Source organism: Pongo abelii, chromosome 21, assembly GCF_028885655.2.
Source record: "Pongo abelii isolate AG06213 chromosome 21, NHGRI_mPonAbe1-v2.0_pri, whole genome shotgun sequence".
Lineage (NCBI taxonomy): Eukaryota > Metazoa > Chordata > Mammalia > Primates > Hominidae > Pongo > Pongo abelii.
Window position 1 is genome coordinate 45,812,867 of NC_072006.2, and position 22,201 is coordinate 45,835,067.

General features: G+C 42.8%; 1 protein-coding gene across 4 annotated transcripts in view; it reads right to left on the reverse strand.

The window, feature by feature from the left end:
- CHD6 (chromodomain helicase DNA binding protein 6) overlaps positions 1 to 21,363 on the reverse strand; it is a 223,908-nt gene extending 202,545 nt beyond the window's left edge. For 2 of the 4 annotated variants that reach the window (XR_008517177.2, XM_024238849.2), the window contains exon 1: positions 21,144 to 21,276. The gene's annotated coding sequence lies outside the window, so the exon portion shown is untranslated. Of the gene's footprint in view, positions 1 to 21,143 lie in introns of all 4 variants that reach the window. The other 2 variants (XM_054542308.1, XM_054542309.2) reach the window with 2 other exon arrangements.
- Between the last annotated feature and the right edge of the window lie 838 nt (positions 21,364 to 22,201).

Sequence of the window (22,201 nt, forward strand, 5' to 3'; positions counted from 1 at the left end):
TCGAGTCCCACCAAGAGCCCCTGATAAATTTAGAGGTGGGACATAAACCCGAACTGCTCCCCGGAAAGACATCAGCTTATCCCCTTATGAAATGTTTTATGGGTTGCCTTATTTAATTCCACTACGGACCTCCCGACATTTGAGACAAAGGATCAGTTTCTTAAAAACTATGTATTTGGTCTGTCTTCCACTCTTTCCTTTCTCAGGACTCAAGGCCTCCTAGCACAAACTCCACCCCTCGAATTCGCAGTTCACCAACACCAACCTGGAGATCATGTCCTTATCAGAAGTTGGAAAGAGGGAAAGCTCAAACCCACCTGGGAAGGACCCCTTATCTAGTGCTCCTAATGACTGAAACAGCAGTCTGAACCGCTGAGAAGGGGTGGACCCACCATACCTGAGTCAAAAAGGCATCGCCCTCTCCAAAGTCAAGGACCATCATCCCAGGACCAACCCCCATCAGAGTAACGTTAAAGAAAAAAGCCTAATATGTCTATTCTTTTTTTTTCTCTTCTCTTTCCCTTAGCTACCCCACATCTCACTATTAACATAACCACGTCAGAGTCACCGCAAATCATTACTTTTGATGCTTGTCTTGTTATACCTTGTGGAGACTTGCAAAGTCAAAGGCAGCTCTCTACTTTGCCCTTCTTGGAAATTCTCAGACTGGGCAGATTCTATTAACTGGGCAGTTCCCTTAGACTTGGGATATTATTTTAAAAATTCTGTTAACTGGGAATCTTGTCCTCTGAAAACAGAGCGTCTCTGCCGTAGCTGGTCCAATGTTCTATGGACTACCAAAAATCAGGGTTGGACCTCCCCAACAAGTCTCTGTGTATCCCTAAAACTACACAATTGTTTCACTAAAGGAAGCCCCCCCACCAATTGCCAGCAAAACCAATGTAATCCAGTACAAATTTCCATTACTATCTCAATTTCCCAAACTTCCTCCCTTCATTAAGTCGTTTCTATGGTATGGGAGCAGAGGTCGCAGGGGCAGACTCTATAGGATTTTTCAAAATGAGTTTCATCGCCTCGTCATCCTCTCCTCCCTCTCCTTCAAACCTTCTAATCAAACTACTAGTCTCTCCCTACAATGCAATGGCTCCCAAAGTAGCCATTGTAGAAGTTTAAGATTTAAAACCCACCCTAGCTATTGAAACAGGGTACCAAGATGCAAATGCCTGGCTAGCATGGATTAAATATTCCATCCGCAAACTAAACAAAAGCAACTGTTACGCTTGTGCAACGGGCAGGCCAGAAACCCAAATCATCCCCTTTCCATTTGGATGGTCCTCTGACCAACAGGGTATGAGCTGTATGGTATCTCTCTTCCAAAACCCCACAGCCTGGGGCAATAAGGCATGCCAAACTCTCTCGCTGTTATTCCCAGAGTTAAAAGCCCTGCGGGTCAGCCCCCAAGGGCCATCTGTCCTCCAGGTACCAATGTCAATTTCATCTCGTGTCTCTCACAGCAAGGGGAAAACTTGGCATTCCTTGGAAATCTAGCAAAATGCAGTAAGCCTAAGCCTTTCTGGGAGCTAACCAGTCAGTCTGCCCTTGTTCATCCCCAAGCAGATGTATGGTAGTATTGTGGTGGACCACTATTGGGTACTCTGCCAAATAAGTGGGGCAACACTTGCACCCTAATTCAATTGGCCATCTCACCCTGGCATTTCGTCGACTAAGCAAAAAGGACAATCACAAAAAAAGGAGTACCCCCCACGGGTCCTCTGACCCTCACATTTACATAGATGCCATCGGAGTTCCATGAGGAGTGTTAAATGAATTTAAAGCCCAAAATCAAATAGCTACAGGATTTCAATCTATATTGTTCTCATGGGAAACTGTAAACAAAAATGTACACTGGATAAATTACATTTACTATAATCAACAGCGGTTTGTCAATTATAGTAGGGATGCCATTAAAGGAATAGCTGAACAATTAGGTCCTACCAGCCAAATGGCTTGGGAAAATAGGATAGCCCTGGACATGATATTAGCCAAGAAAAGTGGGGGTCTGTGTCATGATTGGGGTCCAATGCTGTACTTTTATCCCTAACAACACAGCCCCCGACGAAACAATTACAAAAGCCTGGGCCTTACCACCCTAGCAAATGAATTAGCCAAAAATTCTGGAATAGATTACCCCTTCTCTGGTCTCCTGGAACAATGGTTTGGAAGATGGAAGGGACTCATAACCTCAATCTTTACCCTCCTTGCAATTGTTATAGGTGTACTCATTCTTGTAGGTTGCTGCACCATACCTTGTATTTGTGGATCAGGGCAAAGGCTTATAAAAACAGCCCCCACCAAAACCCCTCTTGACTCTCCCCCACCCTACTCAGCTAAGTTCCTACTCCCAGACAACCAAGAGGAGCAACAAAGCCAAGATATGTTACAAAAATTTGAAGAGGAAGAACTATAAACTCAAGAGGGGGAAATCTGCCAGACACAATAAGGTCCTCTTCAAAGCTTCCTTGGTCTTTCTTGCTCTGTACACAGCCCTTCCTGCTTAATCTGTAACGAACACTTGTTTCTCTGCTTAATCTATAAGTAGCAAATCTCTTACTCTGTAAACAACCCTTCCCAACTAGTTGGTAATGGACAGCCTCTCCCTTCCCGCCTAATTGGCCTTATTCAATTTTAAACACTAGCCAATTGGGTCAGCTTAGACTACGCGGTCCAACTCCAGCCAATGGGCAAAGGACACAGAAACAGGAACTATATAGGGATTTAAAACCCTGCTCTACCCTGCTTGGTGTGCTCTTGTGATCAGACAGGTGCAGGCAGCACCCTTCTGCAGAAGTAAATGTGCCTTGCTGAGAAATTTTCTGTCTAACTGCTGGTTTTTCTTTGTGGCACCGAGCACTTGTCTGTAACATTTGTGTGTCTGTCTCCTTCAATACACTGAAAAGTCCTTGATGGCAGGAACTGTATTTATCTTTTATCTATAAACCCCTGTAGAGCTGCTGTAAATGTGTACTGAATAAATGAATGCCACCAACAAATTCAGACCCAACCCTCAATGGCACAAATCATATGTTATAATCAATGCCTCCCAACAATTTGAATCTCACAGATATACTTTGCACTAAAGAAGCCAAATACAAAACAGGACATTTTGTATTATTCCATTTGAAGTTCAATAACAGGCAAAAGTAATCTTTGTGACAGAAGCCAGAACTAAGCGGAGTAGGGTAGAGTGAGGGGGGTCTTATCCAGGAAGGGTCACAAGAGAACCCTATGGAGTGCTGGAACAGTCTCTATGTTGATCAGAGGGCAGCAGTTACACAGGTATATACATATCTAAAAGTATAATCAAGCAGTATACTTGAGATTAGTACCATTTACTGAAATTTATGTTGTATTTCAAAAACCCAAGTTCTATATATGGCCCTCATCTGCCTCAACCCCCATCCAAACAACAATGCTCAATAAACATTTGTGACTGAATGCCTAAATACTTTCTAAATAACAACAATCAACTACAGTATTTTCATATAAGGGAAGAAAAATCTAGTCAAGCAAATGCAGTCAAAGTTTTGGGTTGGAGCTCAGTAACCACCACCATCACCTCACACAAACAAGAAACTTGCTTCTGTCCAGAGTTGCAGTGTGCCTACAGGTGCTGCATGGGTAGCATTTGCCCCTCCCTATGACTGGCTGGAAACATAATTCCTACTTATCCAGCCCCACTGTTGAGGCATAGGATTCCAAAGGCATTTCAAGTCACTAGGGGAAAAAAGTGGAATTTTACAACTGAAGGCTCTTTCTATCACATCAAAAATCTAGACACACTGGCAATAGAATCAGAAGAAAACCTCTGCCCACCTTTCCAGGATTTTCACTTAATCTTTCTGTGACTGTTACCTGCCTGAGAAACTCCTATTCATCCTTCAAAACCCAACTCAGATGTTAACTCTTCTGGAAAGTTCTTCCTAACCTCCTCACCCTCCTTGTATGTTCCTTTTACTGTTCTATTACTTTGGTTCACTTCAATTTAAATATTGGTCATGTTTATTTCCCCTGAGATCACATTTGCCATTCTAGCACGAAGTACATGGCAGGGCTCTTTAGAAGCATGAAAACATCTGTTGAAGTGACTTGAAACATGACTACTACTGGACATGCCTTACAATTTATATGCCCAACTCTATAGTCCCAAAATAAGTGGTATTTCCTAGATAAGGCACAGTCTGTACTTATGAAGAGGGAGTGAAAAAACTATAAATATTCTCTAGGACAGTGTTATTTTTAGTATTATGGTCACCAGCCTCTAAGAGTGAACTTCAAGGTAGCAACCTGGAGACTAAATGACTCAAAGATTATGGGATCTGCCAGGAAAGGTATGCTCCTGAAGCTATGGTATAGCAGATATGGTCCCAGAAGCAGTGGGTTCACTCACTTCAAGGCAGGATCTTTAATGCCCTGCATATATATAAATGTCAGAACAAGTAACTGTGCAACCCTGAACAAGTTACTTTACCTCCCTGTGCCTCAGTTTCCTCATTGGTAAAATGGAGGTAATAACAGAACCCAAAATTTCATGTGGTGTTAAAGGATTAAATGAGATGATACAGTGCCTGGCATATCATGAGCACTCAATAAATGTTTGCTCCAATTATTTCACTGCTCTGGGATGGGACAGGGATCCCTCAGTTTTATTTGGTCCTGTCATATTCCTGCCCTACCTGGCACTGGCACCAAATCTCTTCTCTGAGCCTCTCCACCCTGGCTTCCTTGCTTGCACAGCTGATTACCCTCACCACACAGGGCCTCCCTCTGGCCATGAACACAACCCAACAAAGCAAAGCTACACTGCATTCTTTAGTCCCTCTCCTCTTCCACTCTCCTAATGAAAACTTAGTTGTTTCCTCTTTCATTTCCTTGGTGCTCTATCTCCTTTTGGTTAGCAGATTAATGAGAGCAAACTGATCAAATACCCATGTCCCTACAGTCACTCTCTCAAAGATTCTCATGAATAAACTCAGTTAAATAGAGTAACATGAATTACAAGAATTTCAGGCTCTACTGTCTAATGAGACAAAGCTTCCTTTCCTCTACCCCCTCCTCTCCCTCTCTCTTTCTTCCTGGCAAAGAGAAGAGGGGATGCTGGCACCACAAACCACAAAAAGAAGGTGCCCATTTCACCTTCCTATGAGGCAAGCCCCTTGGTTGACCACCAGAGCAGTTTTACCTGTAGGCTTACCCCAGCCTTCATCTCACACCAAGGAGTAAAACTGCCAGTTTGCTCAAGTTTAAGGGTGTTTAATGAAACACAGTCCAGTGACTGCAGTGAGCACAGTGGTTCAAGGCTGGGTGCCAGCCTGCCTTTCTTGCCTCCCTGGTGGACAGTCTCTAAACCAGCTGTGCCTCTGCACTGCTCCTAGCACTGTCATGCTTTTACAAGTCAGTGGGGTCATCACCAGCATTTCTTTTTACATTAAAAAAAAAAAAGAATTTTAAAAGGACAATTTTATAGCATGTAAATTATATTCCAGTAAAGCTTTTTTTGGAGACGGGGTCTCATTCTGTTGCCCAAGCTGAATTGCAGTGGCATGATCATGGGCAATCCTCCTACCTTTGCCTCCCGAGTAGCAGGATCTACAGGTGCACACCACCACACCTGGTTAGTTTTTTAAATATTTTGTAGAGATAGGGTCTCAATATGCTGACCAGGCTGGTCTCGAACTCCTGGGCTCACGTGATCTGCCTGCCTCATCCCCTCAAAGTGCTAGGATTACAGGCATGAGCCACCGTGCCTGGCCAAAACTATTTTTAAAAGATTAGAGAATAGAAAATCAAGTGCATCACAAGTGGTGAGAGTAAATACTGAATATTAAAATACTTGAATTATGCCGGGCATGGTGGCTCATGCCTGTAATCCCAGCACTTTGAGAGGCCAAGGTGGGTGGATCACTTGAGGTCAGGAGTTCGAGACCAGCCTGGACAACATGGTGAAACCCTGTCTCTACTAAAAATACAAAAATTAGCTGGGTGAGTGGCAGGTGCCAGCAGTCCCAGCTCCACGGGAGGCTGAGGCTTTGAACCTGGGAGGCGGAGGTTGCAGTGAGCCAAGATCATGCCACTGTACTCCAGCCTGGGAAACAGAGTGAGACTCCGTCTCAGAAAAGAAAAAAAAAAACTTTGAATTAACAATGCACACATATACACATGTGTGTGTACTAGGCACAATATAGTGTTTTTATCACTGTGAGTTATGGTCACAGGATTACAAAACTCTAGTTTCAGCAGTCAGGAGCTGGCCTGCTGAAGGTAAATTCCTTGTGCAAGGAGAGCTAGCAAACCCTTTGGAATGCTTCATTTCAAGGCATTAAGCTTGAGAAACACTGAATTTAAAAAATTCATTTTGGGCCAGGCGCAGTGGCTCACGCCTGTAATCCCAGCACTTTGGGAGGCCAAGGCAGGTGGATTGCCTGAGCTCAGGAGTTGGAGACCAGCCTGGCCAACATGGTGAAACCCTGTCTCTACTAAAATACAAAAAAATTAGCTAGGCTTGGCGGTGTGCACCTGTAATCTTAGCTACTTGAGAGGCTGAGGCAGGAGAATCACTTGAACCCAGGGGAAGCAGAGGCTGCAGTGAGCCGAAATCGTGCCACTGCACTCCAGCCTGGGCAAAAGAGCGAGACTCAGTCCCAAAACAAAACAAAACAAAACAAAAAAGAATTCATTTCATGAAGCCTAACTCCCAAGATTCTACGTCCAGCTGGAAATGACAGGGTTAGCAAGGCCTTACCCTGGGTTCACCTATTCCCGTGTGTGTGTGTGTGCACGCATGCGTGTTTGTATAGGAAAGGTGGGGTTGGGTAGGTAGGGGGTGTCAGGGAGAACAGGGGCTGCTAAAGAATGTGATCCTCATGTTCCTAGGCCCCTGGTTAAATATCATCTCATTCTCCATCCCATGCTTAACAATCCAACGAGTGCCCAGGTTTACACAAAAAGATGCTGAGTTCAGTTTTGCACTCACACAGGCAGGTGGAGCTGCTGTGTGTGTGGCCTGGAAATAAAGATTTGGATCACAGGAGAGGGTCGGGGTGGAAAAATAGATTCTAGAGTCATCAAAAGTTGAAACAACAAGAAAGAAGAGCCTGCCCAGGAAGGAGTATAAAACTAGAAGGACATAAGACCAATAAGATATGACTGAGGAATAGTTAAAGATTAGAGGAGTCCTTAATAGTTTTTTAAAAATTAAAACCCCAGGAACTACATTATGACTGGTCATGAAAATCAGTGGTCTTCAAGAAATAGCAGAAGATTCCTAACTCTTCAGGTTGCAGATGTCTTAGAGTTGGCTATGAAAATCATTTCCTAGTCTCATTAATACTATCACAATTTCTTAACTAAGCATGTGGGTGACTCAATGGCCTTAATCCTAAAATGGAAAATAACTGTCCAGATAAAGCTTCTCCGAGTCTCAGGAAGATGTGAACAAACAGGTCTGCACTGGATGTGAGGTTCCACTTTAGAACTCTGCCACCCATCTTCTCTAAGAAGACCAATTCCCCACCTGTGGTGGGGAGCACAGAAAAAGGTAAGCAGTGAAGAAGGCTCAGGAAGCTCGGCTACATCATTTTCCAAGGGTTTTCATTTCCATTCCTGGAATCCACGGACTACCAGGTCAAACTAATTGATACTGAAAGGTACGGGCACATGACAACGTAATACAATGCAGGATCCTTGACTGGATCCTAACGGGGGACAGGGAGTTGGGGGTGGGGAGGCTACAAGTAACATTTTCATGGGAAAATTTTAAAAAGAACTGTATATTGGGTTTTACATCAAGTTTCCTGAGTGATATAATTACACTGTGATTATTCTATGTAGGAGAATGCCTTTTTCCTTAGGATAAATATGTAAAGTATTTAGGGGTGAAGCATTACAGTGTCTGCAAGTAACTCTCAAATGGTATTGTCAAAAAAAAAAGTGCATATATAGAGAGAAAGTTATAAAGCAAATTTGTCAAAATGTTAATAACAGGTGGTTCTAGGTGAAGGGGAGATGGGTGTTCATGGTACTGTTCTCATACCTGTCTGTAGGTTTCATACGTTTCAAGATACAAAGGAGTATAAATCCTTCAAGTATAAAAAATGTTTTTAATTTCTACAGGTTCCAACTCCCTTCCATTAGAATGGAGAACAAAGTGTGACTCAAAAATGCCTCAAAACATTCTTTAATACTATTCCCATTCACAAATAAATGAATTTACTTGCCAAAGAGAAACTGAATTTCAAGTGCACAAACCAAGTCAGCCTCTACATCACACTGAGTTCCTGAGTTATTATATAAATTAACAAGAGTTAGGTGTTATTTTTAACATAAACCTTCCATATGTTGTTGGATACTTTACCTGAATTCTTTATTTTAAAGGGTGTATCAGTACTAAGGAGTTTTACACAAATGCCAAGGGTTAATGGGAAATTTACTTATTTGTGCTAATATAGAGAGACAGCATGGATAAACCATATGTAAGACTTATTGTGTAAGACATTGTTTTAATTAGTAAATTTTAATTTTAATCAGAACTATTAGTAAAACTGACAAAAAAAAATTCATCTCTATCCACTCTCATTCCTAAAGAAGATTCTATTTGATAACAAAAAGGAAAGAAGTGAAATGAAAATATCCAAAGTACTCAAGTATGAATACTTGACCAAAGGAAAACTGACTTTCATGCAGGCAAATAGTTTTTGAGAACCTACTATGTACAAATCTCTATGAGGAATTCAAGGTACAAAGAATGGGCCTTGCACCCATGACGACCACAATTTTGTAGGAAAAGACAAACATTTAGAACACTGAAGGAAAAGAATAATGGTTGACTCTGTCTCACCTTGTCCCAGCTGCTAATGCTTCAATTCAAAGACTTATCTCGGCCGGGCACGGTGGCTCATGCCTGTAATCCCAGCACTTTGGAGGCCAAGGCAGACAAATCACGAGGCCAGGAGTTCGAGACCAGCCTGGCCAACATGGTGAAACCCCGTCTCTACTAAAAATACAAAAAACTGGCCAGGTGCGGTAGCTCATGTCTGTAATCCCAGCACTTTGGGAGGCCAAGGCGGGCAGATCACGAGGTCAGGAGATCGAGACCACCCTGGCTAACATGGTGAAACCCCGTCTCTACTAAAAATACAAAAACAAAATTAGCCAGGCATGGTGGCGGGCGCCTGTAGTCCCAGCTACTCAGGAGGCTGAGGCGGGAGAACGGCATGAACCCGGGAGGTAGAGTTTGCAGTGAGCCGAGATCGTGCCACCACACTCCAGCCTGGGCGACAGAACGAGACTCTGTCTCAAAAAAAAAAAAATTAGCTGGGTGGGGTGGCGGGCACCTGTGATCTCAGCTACTCAGGAGGCTGAGGCAGGAGAATCACTTGAATCCAGGAGGTGGAGGTCGCAGTGAGCAGAGATTGCACCCACTGCACTTCAGCCTGGGCAACAGTGCGAGACTCCATCTCAAAAAAAAAAAAAAAAGACTTATCTCCTAGTCAGTCCACTGCAATAGCCTCTGAATTCCTTACTCCATCAGACCCCTCTAAAAGAGTAGTTCTCAAACTCAGATACACACTGGAATCACCTGGGAAATTATCAAAAATCCAATATCTGGGCCTCTCCTTCAGAAAATCTGATTTTACCGTTTATAGCCTGGGTACTGGTATTTTTATAAGCTCTTCAGGTGATTCTAATACACAACAAAGTCTGAGCACCACTCAACCAACCTCTGCTGCCAGAGTGTAGAGTACAAACCACTCTCCTGCATTAAAACCTCTGATGACTCCTCACTGCCAACACAAACCCAAACAACTGACCATGATCTTTAAAGCCTTTCTCAACATCTCCAACCTGTCCCTCCTCCAGCCCCTCACCTACCAGTACTCCATGGCTCTCCACCATACTCCAGCCAGAATGAACTTACCATTTGCCTCTGAGCCCCCAGCAACACATTTCTTATGCATAAAAGGCTCTCCAAACTCATGAACACTAATCTCAGGCTCTGATTATCAAACTCCCAATCAATTTTCAAGTACCCGTTTAAAAGGTCTTCCTTTCAAAAGCCTTAACCTACTCCCCTGGCTTAATGGTTGATCCTTCTTCTTGAGTCTTAACAAAATTTGGACATAGCTCTAATCTGACGTTGATCATGATGCTTGTAGTGGCAGTTTACCTTTCTGTCTCTTCTAACACAAAGTGCATTCCACAAAGGGAGAGATCATGTGCATTCCCAGGGCACGTGAATGACTGAAACACAATGAATTTTCAATAACTCTTTGCTAAATAAATAGGCATCACACATTGTGGAATAAATGAATAATATAAGAAAAGACAAAGGCAATTCAATATGAAATGCCAAATTAGTTACAGAGGGAAAATCTAACTCAAGAAATGCTGTGGGGAGAGAGATTGCTTCAAGCTGATATGGGAAGAGAAGGCTCCATGAAGACATGGGTCTTGCTCTCAAGTCTCATGGAAGGAAAATATCTGGATGGGCCAAGAGGGAGGGGCAGAAAACAATGAGCATGGGAAACAGTACAAAAGTAGACCATCCCACAGGGAAAAAAAAAAAAAAAAAACCTCATTAAAAAAGTTCAGTGCTTTAAAGCAAAGGTTTACTTGCTTACACTATGTAACCATTACATATTTCTTTAAAAAGAAAAGGTATCTGCCTAGAAGGGACACATATCACTTCCACTGAAATGTCAATATCCAAAGCAAGTTACACAGCCATGCCCAATTTCAAGGTGTGAGAGAGAATGTAACCCTACCATGTGTCCTTAAGGAAGAGAACCAGAATACTGGAGTCCTAATGACCACACCATGAAAGAGTCTAGCACCATACCTGGCACATAGTAAGCACTCAGTGATTGACAGCTATTATTATCATGATTACTGAGGGATCTGGGGAAAAAATCTATCCTAATAACCCTAAGTCATATAAGCACATGTGAAAAACATTTATGCACATTATTTACAAATAAAGCAAAGGTTAATTTACAAGCATTTTACCGTGATAAAAGGGAGGGATATGCCAAAAAGTTTCCATTAAGCAAAAAAATAGTAAACAAGATTTACCAAAATAGTACAACAAGCATTTTACCACGATGAGAGAGGGACATGCCAAAACGTTTCTAGTAAAGAGCTATTAAAATACCCATTCTTACTAATTTAAGACGTGTAATATTTCACTGATAGTATCTTTATTATTTTAGAGAACATTAAAAAAAATTATGGAGCCTTTCACATGTTCACTCCTAATCTCAGAGCACACCTGTCCCATATTTCCCCCATGAATTTTTAAGGGAAATTCTCCTATGTGGGTTTTCAGGACCCTAATCCTTGGAGGTTAAGGGAAAAGTCCTATACGGCAAAATGAGAATTGAATTCTAATCAAGGCTTGACCACAGCTCAGCTCTGTGACCTCACAAATATTTACATGAATAGGACCCCATCCCATTATGAATAATGAAAATAGATAGACGTCTTCAGAAGTACCTTCTAACTCTACTCTTCTGCAATCCCGACAAGATAGAAAGTAGCTTCGCTTTCAGAGAATCTAGTAATGATGGTGACCTGTGTAAGACCTGATAACACTTAAATCTGCCACAACCACACTCATAAGGGCAACAACAAAGCTTAGTTCAAGAGTAAATATGCAACACAGTCAAGAACACGCAGGGAGAGCTCTGCTACATGAAATGCTGCAGACACAAAGTGCAGATAAAAATGGACAGAGTACGGTTATTTTGTGTGTAGCTTATGAAATCACAATATTTCAGTAACATCTCATACAGCATTCCAAGGACAAGTGGCAGTGATGAGAACAAACCTGAAGTAAGGAACCTCCAAACCTTTCAAGCTTAGGATCTGTCCAACTATCAGATCTAAATTTCAGCACACTGGGCTTTCCAATTCTTTAAAACCCTACAGCAAGAATTCAAATACATGCCCAGAGAGCTGGGTGCAGTGGCATGTCTGTAGTCCCAGCTACTCAGGGGGCTGAGGCAGGAGGATCATTTGAGCCCATGAGTCTAGCCTGGGCAACATAAGAGACCCAGTTTCTATAAAACAAAAACAAAAACAAAATACATGCCCAGAGATCTAGAACTTGACATCCTTAGAAGAAAGTCAGACAAAAAAGCCAAAGCAGCAAGTTACAAAATGTTGTGCCCCCTAATCAGTGACACTTGTGTCAAACAGAAGCACCTGCCCAGACAACCTACTGCCAGTCACTGCTTTGTGAGTATACAACCACCCTTACAACAGAATTAATGAGAAAACAGTGCTGATCTGTAATGAACACCAAGGAGAGACTATATAGCATTAACTCACGCCATAAACAAAACAGATACTGCTGCATTATAAATTTTGCTATCCTGGCAGCCCTATCCATGATTTTTAAGGAACCTTCCAATTCTAATGTTCTGTGAGTCTATAAACCACATAGGACACCCGTTACTGTCTCTCATGCTTCAAGAGTCACTGCCTAAATGACTAACAATTTCCTGCTTGAAAATCTAAAACCTAGTAAATATGTCTAATAAAACTGCTGTATGATTAGACTCACTTTGTTATGACTGGACAGCATTTTTAAAGCTACAACTCCACATGTGCATGTGGATCTGTGTTTACTTTTTTTTTATTTCTTTTTTTTTTTTTTTTTTTGAGATGTAGTCTCACTCTGCTGCCAAGGCTGGAGGGCAGTGGCACAACCTTGGCTCGCTGCAACCTCCGCCTCCAGGGTTCAAGCGATTCTCCTGCCTCAGCCTCCCAAGTAGCTGAGATTACAGGGATCTGCCACCATGCTTGGCTAATTTTTGTACTTTTAGTAGAGTCAGGATTTCACCATGTTGGCCAGGCTGGTCTCGAACTCCTGACATCAAGTGATCTGCCCACCTCACCTCCCAAAGTGTTGGGATTACAGGCATAAGCCATTGGTGCCCAGCCTATGTTTATTTCTACAGTAATTTCCTCCTTCTTGTCAATCACAACATAATTTTCAATTTTGCAATAGATTTCGATGAATATACTAGAATCAATCTTATCATTGATTTTTAGGAGTTTAAAATTTGTATTCCCCATTTACAAGTAGATGGGGAGAGGAGACGGAGAAGAATATGCAACCCCGAATGAACCAAAGAAATTGCTTCTATTAACAAATCAATTTTTAAATATATTGGAAAGGGAAGAGAGGATAAGACTCAGTCTTTCAAGGGAGGCTTGGTAAATGTTATTTTAAAAAAACAAGATTCTCTTTATAAAGTTAATTGATAGGCCGGGCACGGTAGCTCATGCCTGTAATCCCAGCACTTTGGGAGGCCGAGGCGGGCGGATCACAAGGTCAGGAGATCAAGACCGTCCTGGCTAACATGGTGAAACCCCGTCTCTACTAAAAGTACAAAAAATTAGCCGGGCGTGGTTGCAGGCGCCTGTAGTCCCAGCTACTCAGGAGGCTGAGGCAGGAGAATGGCCTGAACCCGGGAGGCGGAGCTTGCAGCAAGCTGAGATTGCGCCACCGCACTCCAGCCTGGGTGACAGAGCGAGACTCCGTCTCAAAAAATAAATAAATAAATAAACAAATAAATAAATAAGTTAATTGATAGATAAACCTGAAATACTTTGTATGGTAAAAATATCCATTACTGGTCTAAAGTAATGGGAACCCCTATAGCCAGTAGTTTTTATTGAGAACAGGAGAACTACAGTGTTATACTCAAAAGCTGCCTATCTTCAATCTTAGTATGAAAGAAAAAAGCTTCAAAAGTCATGCTGAAAGACATCATGCATGTTAGTCATAGATAGGAAGGGTCATAAGTCCCCGCTGGAACAGCTACCTTGCTTTTTGTAAAGCCTTACAAGACAAATCTAAATTTATTCTTTGATCTTACTATTCTCTGAACATTCAAATCAACTTTCAGATAAAAATAAAGAGGCAAATATAAATAGATAAATAACTATCAATTTTTATTACACGGCTTGCTTAGACTCATTTTAGGTTAAAGGACAATTTTGTTTCCTATTATATTTTCCTTCACAGACACAGAAAAAAATCCACCTTTGCTCCAAAGAGGGTAGAAATGCTAAAGGGTCTAGAGCTGTGCTGTCCAATACTGGTACGACTGGCCATGTGTGGCTATTTAAATTTAAACTAATATTAAATAAAATTTAAAATTCTCATCCTCAGTCATACTAGCCACATCTTAAGGGCTTGAAAACCATCAGTGGCTAGTAGTTCCCATGCAGATATTGGATACCTCCCTCATAACAGGAGGTTCTACTGAACAGTGCTGATCTAGAACAATGTTTCTCAAATTTTGATGTGCCCAAAATCATCAGCATAGCTTGTTAAAACACAGACTCCTGGGAACCCTAGGTGGTCTATTTCAGTAGGTCTGGAATGGGGCCCAAAAACTTGCATTTCTTTTTTTTTGAGACAGAGTGTCACTCTGTCACCTGGGCTGGAGTGCGATGGCGTGATCTCAGTTCACTGGATCTCAGTTCACTGCAACCTCCGCCTCCCCGGTTCAAATGATTCTCCTGCCTCAGCCTCTAGTGTAGCTGGGATTACAAGCACGTGCCGCCATGCTTGGCTAATTTTTGTATTTTTAGTAGAGACAGGGTTTCACAATGCTGGCCAGGCTGGTCTTGAATTCCTGACCTCAGGTGATCCGCCTGCCTTGGCCTCCCAAAGTGCTGGGATTACAGGTGTGAGCCACCGCACCTGGTAAAACTTGCATTTCTAACATGCTCCAAAGTAATGCTGAAGTTTCCCAACACTTTTATTAGTGAAGAACTAGTTTTTGGTTTTGCTCTTTCCCTATCTATGGCCAAGACTTTCATGAAACACCAGAAAAATGAATTTCCAGGAAAAAATAAACAAAAAAGGACTACAATTATAAACTAATTGTTTTTATAATTAGATTCAACAAACCATTTTTCTAACCATCTGCTATAAAAGCACATGCTTCTTTTCAAGTTCCGTACTCACCTTGTCAGACAGGTAAGCAGCCCACAGACCTGCAGGAATCTGTAGACTACTTTCAGTAGCCTGATCCACAAGAGCTTATTTTTTTACATTTTCACACTTATCTTTCTGGAGCTGGACATTAATGACCCCTTTCATATCCTCTATCATTTCCTCAATGCATTTTTACAACTCAAGGCAAAACTGTTAATTCCATTAAGCAAAATACCCCTAAATCCCTTAAGTAGTATTATACCAGGTTTGCTTAAAGAAGCAATCTAATGGTGTCATCACTTACAATGTGATCTGATTCTATCACAGGATCAACAATAATGATGGCTTAACTTTTTCATGCAAGCCCATAGTTGAATTTAGACTGCCAGCAGTGCAAGAATTGCTAAGCCAAAATACACAATGAGCTATAATAAAGTCTCTGTGTTAAATTATGTAAAATTCTTTCCGTAAATAAAATCTATGATCTAGACTTAGCTTACCAGACATAATCCTTCAAAGTATTTCTTAGAATACTGATGGTTTTTCTTGGACCCAAAGTAGAGTCCAGATATATTTCTTTACTCATAAACACTTAAGGAAGGAACAAACCAAATAATCAAGTCAATGCCCTTCGCCATCTGCCTAAAGCTTAGGTATTTTCCCTAATCTAATTATTATTATTATTATCTATTATTAAACAAAATAAACTGATTTTTCTTCTATTCAACTTCTGTTCTGGCCCAACAAAAAAAAAAATCTCCAGACTAACTTTAAGTTTGACCACCTCCTAGAGTTATTCTTAGAATTTTTTTGTTACTCTAATATTGTTTTGGCAATTTGCTTGACTTAATAAGTAAATAATAAGGCTCTGAGAACTTTAATATAAAATCCTTTTGATATAGTAACACCTGGTTTTATATGTATGTTCTCTGTAAAATTTTTAGCAGCCTAAAAATAAGCTTTTATGTTCAACTACACATTATTTTAAGGAAGAACTCCACTAAAAATTAGCATTAATGGAGTTGCAAAGCATTTCATAAAAGTCTGGGGAATATAAAAAAATGGAGGGCTTCTTTTAATTCTTCTTCTTCAATGTAAGAAAGAAAAACCCTTTTCTTCCTAACATACTGAATGAAGCAATAGCAGAATTAGTAAGAAGCAGTATTCAAAGCAAGAAAATGTCAGGCGCATTTGCCACGGCCTCCCCTCTAGTCCCATCTGCAGAGGCAGACGTGTGAAAACGAGAGGCTGAGGACCCTCTAAGAGCCCCCATGTCTCCCATTCCAACCTTTAACTCTATCAGGCTGCAAGGGCAAGGGCAACAAACGGCTTCCATGTGATCGCAGCGAGGGAAGAATTTGGGGGATAACCCCAGGGAATGCCTGAATGCTGCCAGAGGGATGCAGTTCTTCCCCAAGCCCAGGCCAACTGACCAAGGCTGAGATTGCTAAAGGACAAAAAAGGTCCAAAGAAGTCAGCATCCAGGCAGAAGATTTTGTTCATGCAAAGCAGTTGTTCTAGAACGATCTAAATTAATGACCCTTAGTATTTTTTGTATGCTGGTGGAAAGGTATGGCAGTAGGGGTATGAGAGGCACAGATTCGTTTGAGAATCATAAAAAACAATGGATTGTCCGCCTATAAAATACGCAGACGCAAACAAAAATTTGCATACTATTTTGGGGCGTTCACAGACCAGCCAAAGACTCTCTAGAGGTCCACGAACTGCAGGATAAAAAGCTTAAACCTTTAGGTAGGAACTAAAGATGTTTGTTACTACAGTAGCTGGAACTTTTAACCTGAAGCCAAGCTTTTACATAAAAACAATCTTTGAGTTTAAAAAAAAAAAAAATCCAAAACCAGAATACCTTGGTCACATAGTATATAAGAAAATCCAAAATATATTAAAAATTTAACTACTTGATAAAGAATAACATATTTGATCCATAAAATGCGATCAGCAACTATCCTTTACAAGTATCCTCAATAAAGGGGTAAAAAAATGGAAATCTCCCTTTACTTATTTAGAAAATTCAAATATGCATCCATCACTTTCTACTTATGTTTGGATTCCTGTCCTGGTTATCTTACAATTCTACTTCCTAGCATCCTGAAATTTTCAAATACTGTCTTAGTATATTAAGTTCTTTTGAAATAGATAACAAAAGCACCATGGGAGTCCGTTGAAAACTTAGGTTTGTTCCTTGCTAGAATTTCTAAGTCCTTCATTATGACTATAAAGAAAAAAGGTTCATCAATTCAAAAAAAAAATCCTGATTCTTCAAAATAGGAGCTATTTAAGTTATATCATATACACCCCATTACAAATTCTAAAGGTTGCAAAATAGAACAGTGATGGCAAACAACATAATGAATAAATGTAAGAGGATGCACAGAATCACTATTTACTGACGATAAAAACCAACAAATACAGGTACTACAGGCAAAAATAAACATTTTTCTTTGGATTTTATGCAGATGATTTAGTTCAGAAACAGGGACAAGCATGGATATTTTAAAATAACTCCATTTTACTACCTTCAGGACTTTTATGGAAGTAACAGAATTTCTCATGAGGGTATCAACGCCTCCACAACATGAACCGAAGAAAAGAACATTTTGGCAAAGGAAAAAGTGACTGCCTTATCCCTCTGCACTTCATGGTTATTACTGTACCAGGGTACACCTGAACTCCTAAGTACCCCAGGAAGACCACTCCTACTCCATGGAGACAAAGGGGGGAAAAGGGTGTCCTCACTGTATTCCAACACTCCTCTTCAGTGACAAATTCCTGAAACGGAAAAGTAAAAATGGATGCACGTGTAGAACTTAGGGAAGGTGTGTTAGCTAACTAACCTAACACCATACCACTAAAATACAACAGTACGCTTGAGCTTTTAAAAAAATCTTGAGAGAGAACTATTGGTGAAAAGGACATGCATTGGATACAGATGATCAGGTTCAAATTCTGGTTCTATCATTGACTAGCTTTATTATGGCCTTTAATAAGTTACTTCATTTCTCTGAGCTGCAGCCCAGCCTCATGAAGTGGCTATGAAAGCAAAGATACTTTTCCCAACTCTGTAGCCCCAGTATCTGGCTGAGTACTGGACAAACACCAGGTATTCAATCAATGCTAGTTCTTTTTGCTCCACTCACAAGCATGTCACATTCCATTGCAAAAAAAAAAAAAAAAGTTCTCTAGGGAAGAGGTATCTCAGCTCTGGCTATCATTTTATGTATTTCAAAGAGTCTTCAATATAATAACCTGGTACAGGAGAATGCAGGCAATCCTATGGAATTCACTCCACCTTTCACTTGAATTAAACTAAAGCTCTGCATGAGCAATGAAGTATAAGAGAATCATTAAATATATATTAAAAACAAAACTATTTCAAGCCTTCTTATACCAGGCAGGGAAACGGGAAGGAGGGAGGGAGAGTACAGCCTCCTCAGCTGATATGGATATACTGTCATTGTCCTACACCAAAGATATTTCTGCAGGTAGAATCTTTGAATCCTTAAACTTGTTCAAAGAGATTCAGAACATGGGTGGTCCATGAGTGATCTCATTTAGTTATTACCAATTAAAGTCTTTCCATGAAAAACATAGGCACCTACAGGGAGAATCAAGCCTGATGTTGTGGAACCTCATGGTATAACACAGGAAGACATAACCACAAACTCTGCTTCGGGCAAAGCCATACTTCCAAGAAAACCAAAACATTTCTTCGAAACTTCTATAAACCAAGGAGCTCTCCGACACATAGTAGACCAAGGGCCGCCTGTTGTTTCTGATAGGTTTTCTGCAATGTCAGAGCAAAATCACAAATAAGATGTGGCTTCTAATGAGATATGATTCTTCTTCAGGTTTTCTTTGGTATTTGAAATACACAAAAAGTAAATCAATAAATACAAAAACATAACTGCCAAAGATTCTTCCAGAAATGCAGCAGTTAGTCGTATTTCTCCCACTTCACTTCTAACTTGTCTTTCAATTTTTGTGTGGTTTGCCTTAACTAATACACTGATGAGTTCAGAGAACTTCCCCAACTACATGAATAATAAATTATAAAAATTATAAAGATATAGAATATTTAAAAGTTGTAAAAATGATCATATTGAAAGAGTTTGCAGTGCTATTAAATGTAACAGAAGAGCTAAATATGAAAAGCAAAGAAATAGCTGCAGAATAAAAAACGTGACTCCAGGAAGACTGTAATACCACATTGAAGCACAACTCAATTTCGCAACAGATCTAGATTTTCTTCGCCCATGGCCAGACTACACCAAGAACAGTACTATGGTCTGGTTACTATTAGAGAGACTCCAAAGCTAACAAAACGGTGGGGAAAGATGTGTGCAGGATAGCTTTTAGTCACCCACTAATCAAGAAAAATGTTTAAATTCAAAAGAACTTATAATTCCTCTATGAAATCTGCCCTGGAACAAAAAGAACTCCAAAATTAATAATCTTACCACTCCGCATTTTCCCAAGGCCTTTGTTTATAATGATGCATTGCTTATATGAAACCACCTGCTCTGCTTGGCATAAATCATGTTACTTGAGGATTCATGCCTAATCATTTTATCATACACAGATCTCAAATCTTCTTTCTGTTGCCAGAAAGCCATAAAGTTCACAAAAACTCTCTCTCTGAGGTTGCCAACCCGATTTTCCAATTTGGCTTACAGTCAAACTCGACTGTGCCATGAAATCAATGGGACAGACCCCCAATAAGTTACACAGCTCACATCAGCCTAGGGAGCTAAACCGAGTGGTCTGCCCCGGTTTTTTTCCCCCAAACGCCACAAACATATTTCCACAAAGTACATCGAAATTGGGGGCCCATTGGGATGGTACTCTTACATACCATCTAGGAAACAATAATCAAATCTCAGGCAATATTTCAGACATCCTGAAAACTGTAAATATTTAAAATGTGTATTTTCTGTGTTCGTGGATCTGCCACCAGAAACGAGGAGTTTTCAGGGGGTGGGAAATAAGACACACACACAGCCCCAGAGAGATGCTCAGAGATGCCAAGGATTCACCAGAAACCTTGGCCAGATTACTAATGGTCCATAAACCCTAATTTGGAGAACAGGGGCCTACGAGCTCAAAATTGAATTATACTGCCTTATTAGATCCCACACGACTGAAACCACAGTCACATTAGTCATAACTGGAACTAGGAATACTTTATGTACACAAATATAAAGTGCCTGCTTATGCATTTTTAATTGTATCAAATAAAACTGAAGCTGCAAACAAACTCAAATTTCGATTATCTCACTAGTGAGGGAATTTCCTAATAACGTCTTTAAAAAAACCAAGTAGCTGCCAACCCTCTGCACATCCGACAGGCATGTCCCTGGAAATCTGGGCGCAACGGACTCCGTTACTTCTCAACAGCGAAGAAAATAAATACCTTGAAGAGGACAGATAGATCTTTTTTTAAAGCTCCAACATGCAATCTAATAATGCACAAAACTTGGCAGCGGGGTTGCAGGACCCCTCCAGGGCTCCAATTTTCGGGGCGAGTGCGCGCTAGTGCGTAAGAAGGGGGCGGAGGGGGTGCGCGATCCGAGGCCGCGCAGGGGCCCCCGCCCCCTCCCGGAACAGCAGCCTGGCACCAGCCCACCCTCCTCCACCCCTGCAAACAGACGCAGGACGCGAATAGAGCAACTTCTCCGCGGGGGCGGCGGCGGGAATAGCGGTCACCCCCGCCCCGCCCCAGCGCGGCCGGGCCCGGGGGTCCCACCGCGCCCGCCCCGGGGGGGGGGGGGCTCCGCACGCCCCGCCCCCGCCCGCCAGGCCCGCGGCCGGGGTCCGCCCGGTCCCCCACCCCTGCGCGCGGCCCGCAGCGGCGCACTCCCAAGGACGGCCGCCCGGCCCGAGCGAAAGCGGGAGCGGGAACAGGAGCCTGGCGCGGCAGAGGCCGCCCCTCTCCCCAGGCCGCAGGCCGCCGCCTGCCCTCCGCCAGGCCGCCCGCCCGCCGGCCCCGCTCGGACCCCAGCCCGGCCGGGCCTGGACACCGCCGCAGCCCCTCATCCCGGCTCCATTCATAGGGGCACCCTAACCCGCCCGGCGGGGCGGGGCCGGGGACCCGCGGACAAGGCCGGTCCGCCGAGGCCAGGGAAGAAAATAAAAAGTTAAGAGAAGAACTTACCTAAAATGGCTCCTGCAGCAGCCAAAATACAAACAGCTATTATTTGGTGAAGTTTAGCTCAGACACCCTGCAAGGACACCCTAACCCATCTCGGGCCCGCCTTCCCTGTCGCGCCATTGGGCTTCGCCGGTCCAAAACACAGAACCATTGGTCATCCCGGCTGCCGCTCAGACAGAAGCCCATTTCAAGCTTGCTTGCAGGGGCGAGTGATGGGCTCGCTCCATTGTGCTCGTATTTGCATGGATGTGATCTCGGCCTTGATTGGCCGGCGCTGAGACCGCCCCGCCCCCTGCCTCGTGCCCCCCGCCTTAGAGACGACGCTGCGCGCGGCCCCGCCCCCTTGGGACTAGCTGCGGGGCCACGGGGGCGGGGCGGGGCCGGGGTCCCGCGGGCCGGGGGAGCGGGGCGGGGTCCTGCACGCTGCAGATCGCAGGCAGGGGGCGGGGACCTGGCGCGCGCGGACGCCGGCGGGTGTTCAGCTCGCAGGTGGAGGTCTCTCAGGTAGCTGGCTAGTGATCTGGAAGACCTGGGGCTGGCGTCTCCGGGGGTGGGAGAGGATGTGGCTGGGGTCCCGCGAGACAGGGGTTCTGCAGGGGCCGAGGTCACGCGGGCAGATGCAAGAAGAAGCGAGGGACCCGCAGGTCAGGAAAAGAAGATCCTGAGTGGCCAAGCGAACGGAGCAGCCTCCACCCGCGTCTCCTGCCGCTCAGCCCGGCTCCCTGGTACTCCTGGCTCCCGACGGGCTTCTTCCCGAGGCCCAGCGCACCCGGGAGTTTTCCAGCCCCGGGGACCCTGCAGCGCCTTGGATAGATCTCCGTGAAATCAGGTGTCGAGCTACGGTGCATTTATTTTCGGGCCTGTCGCCCCTACCATCCTTGTAGCATCCTCAAGGACAGGGCCCAGTGTTTGGCAGAGATTCAACTAATTGTTACACTCTCGAATTCATTCGTTAGCAGCTAATCTTTTGAGTGCCCACTAAATTCCAGACATTGATATAAAATAGGGGATATTGCGGTCAACAAGACAAAGCCCTTGCTTTCATGGAATAGGCGAAAGAC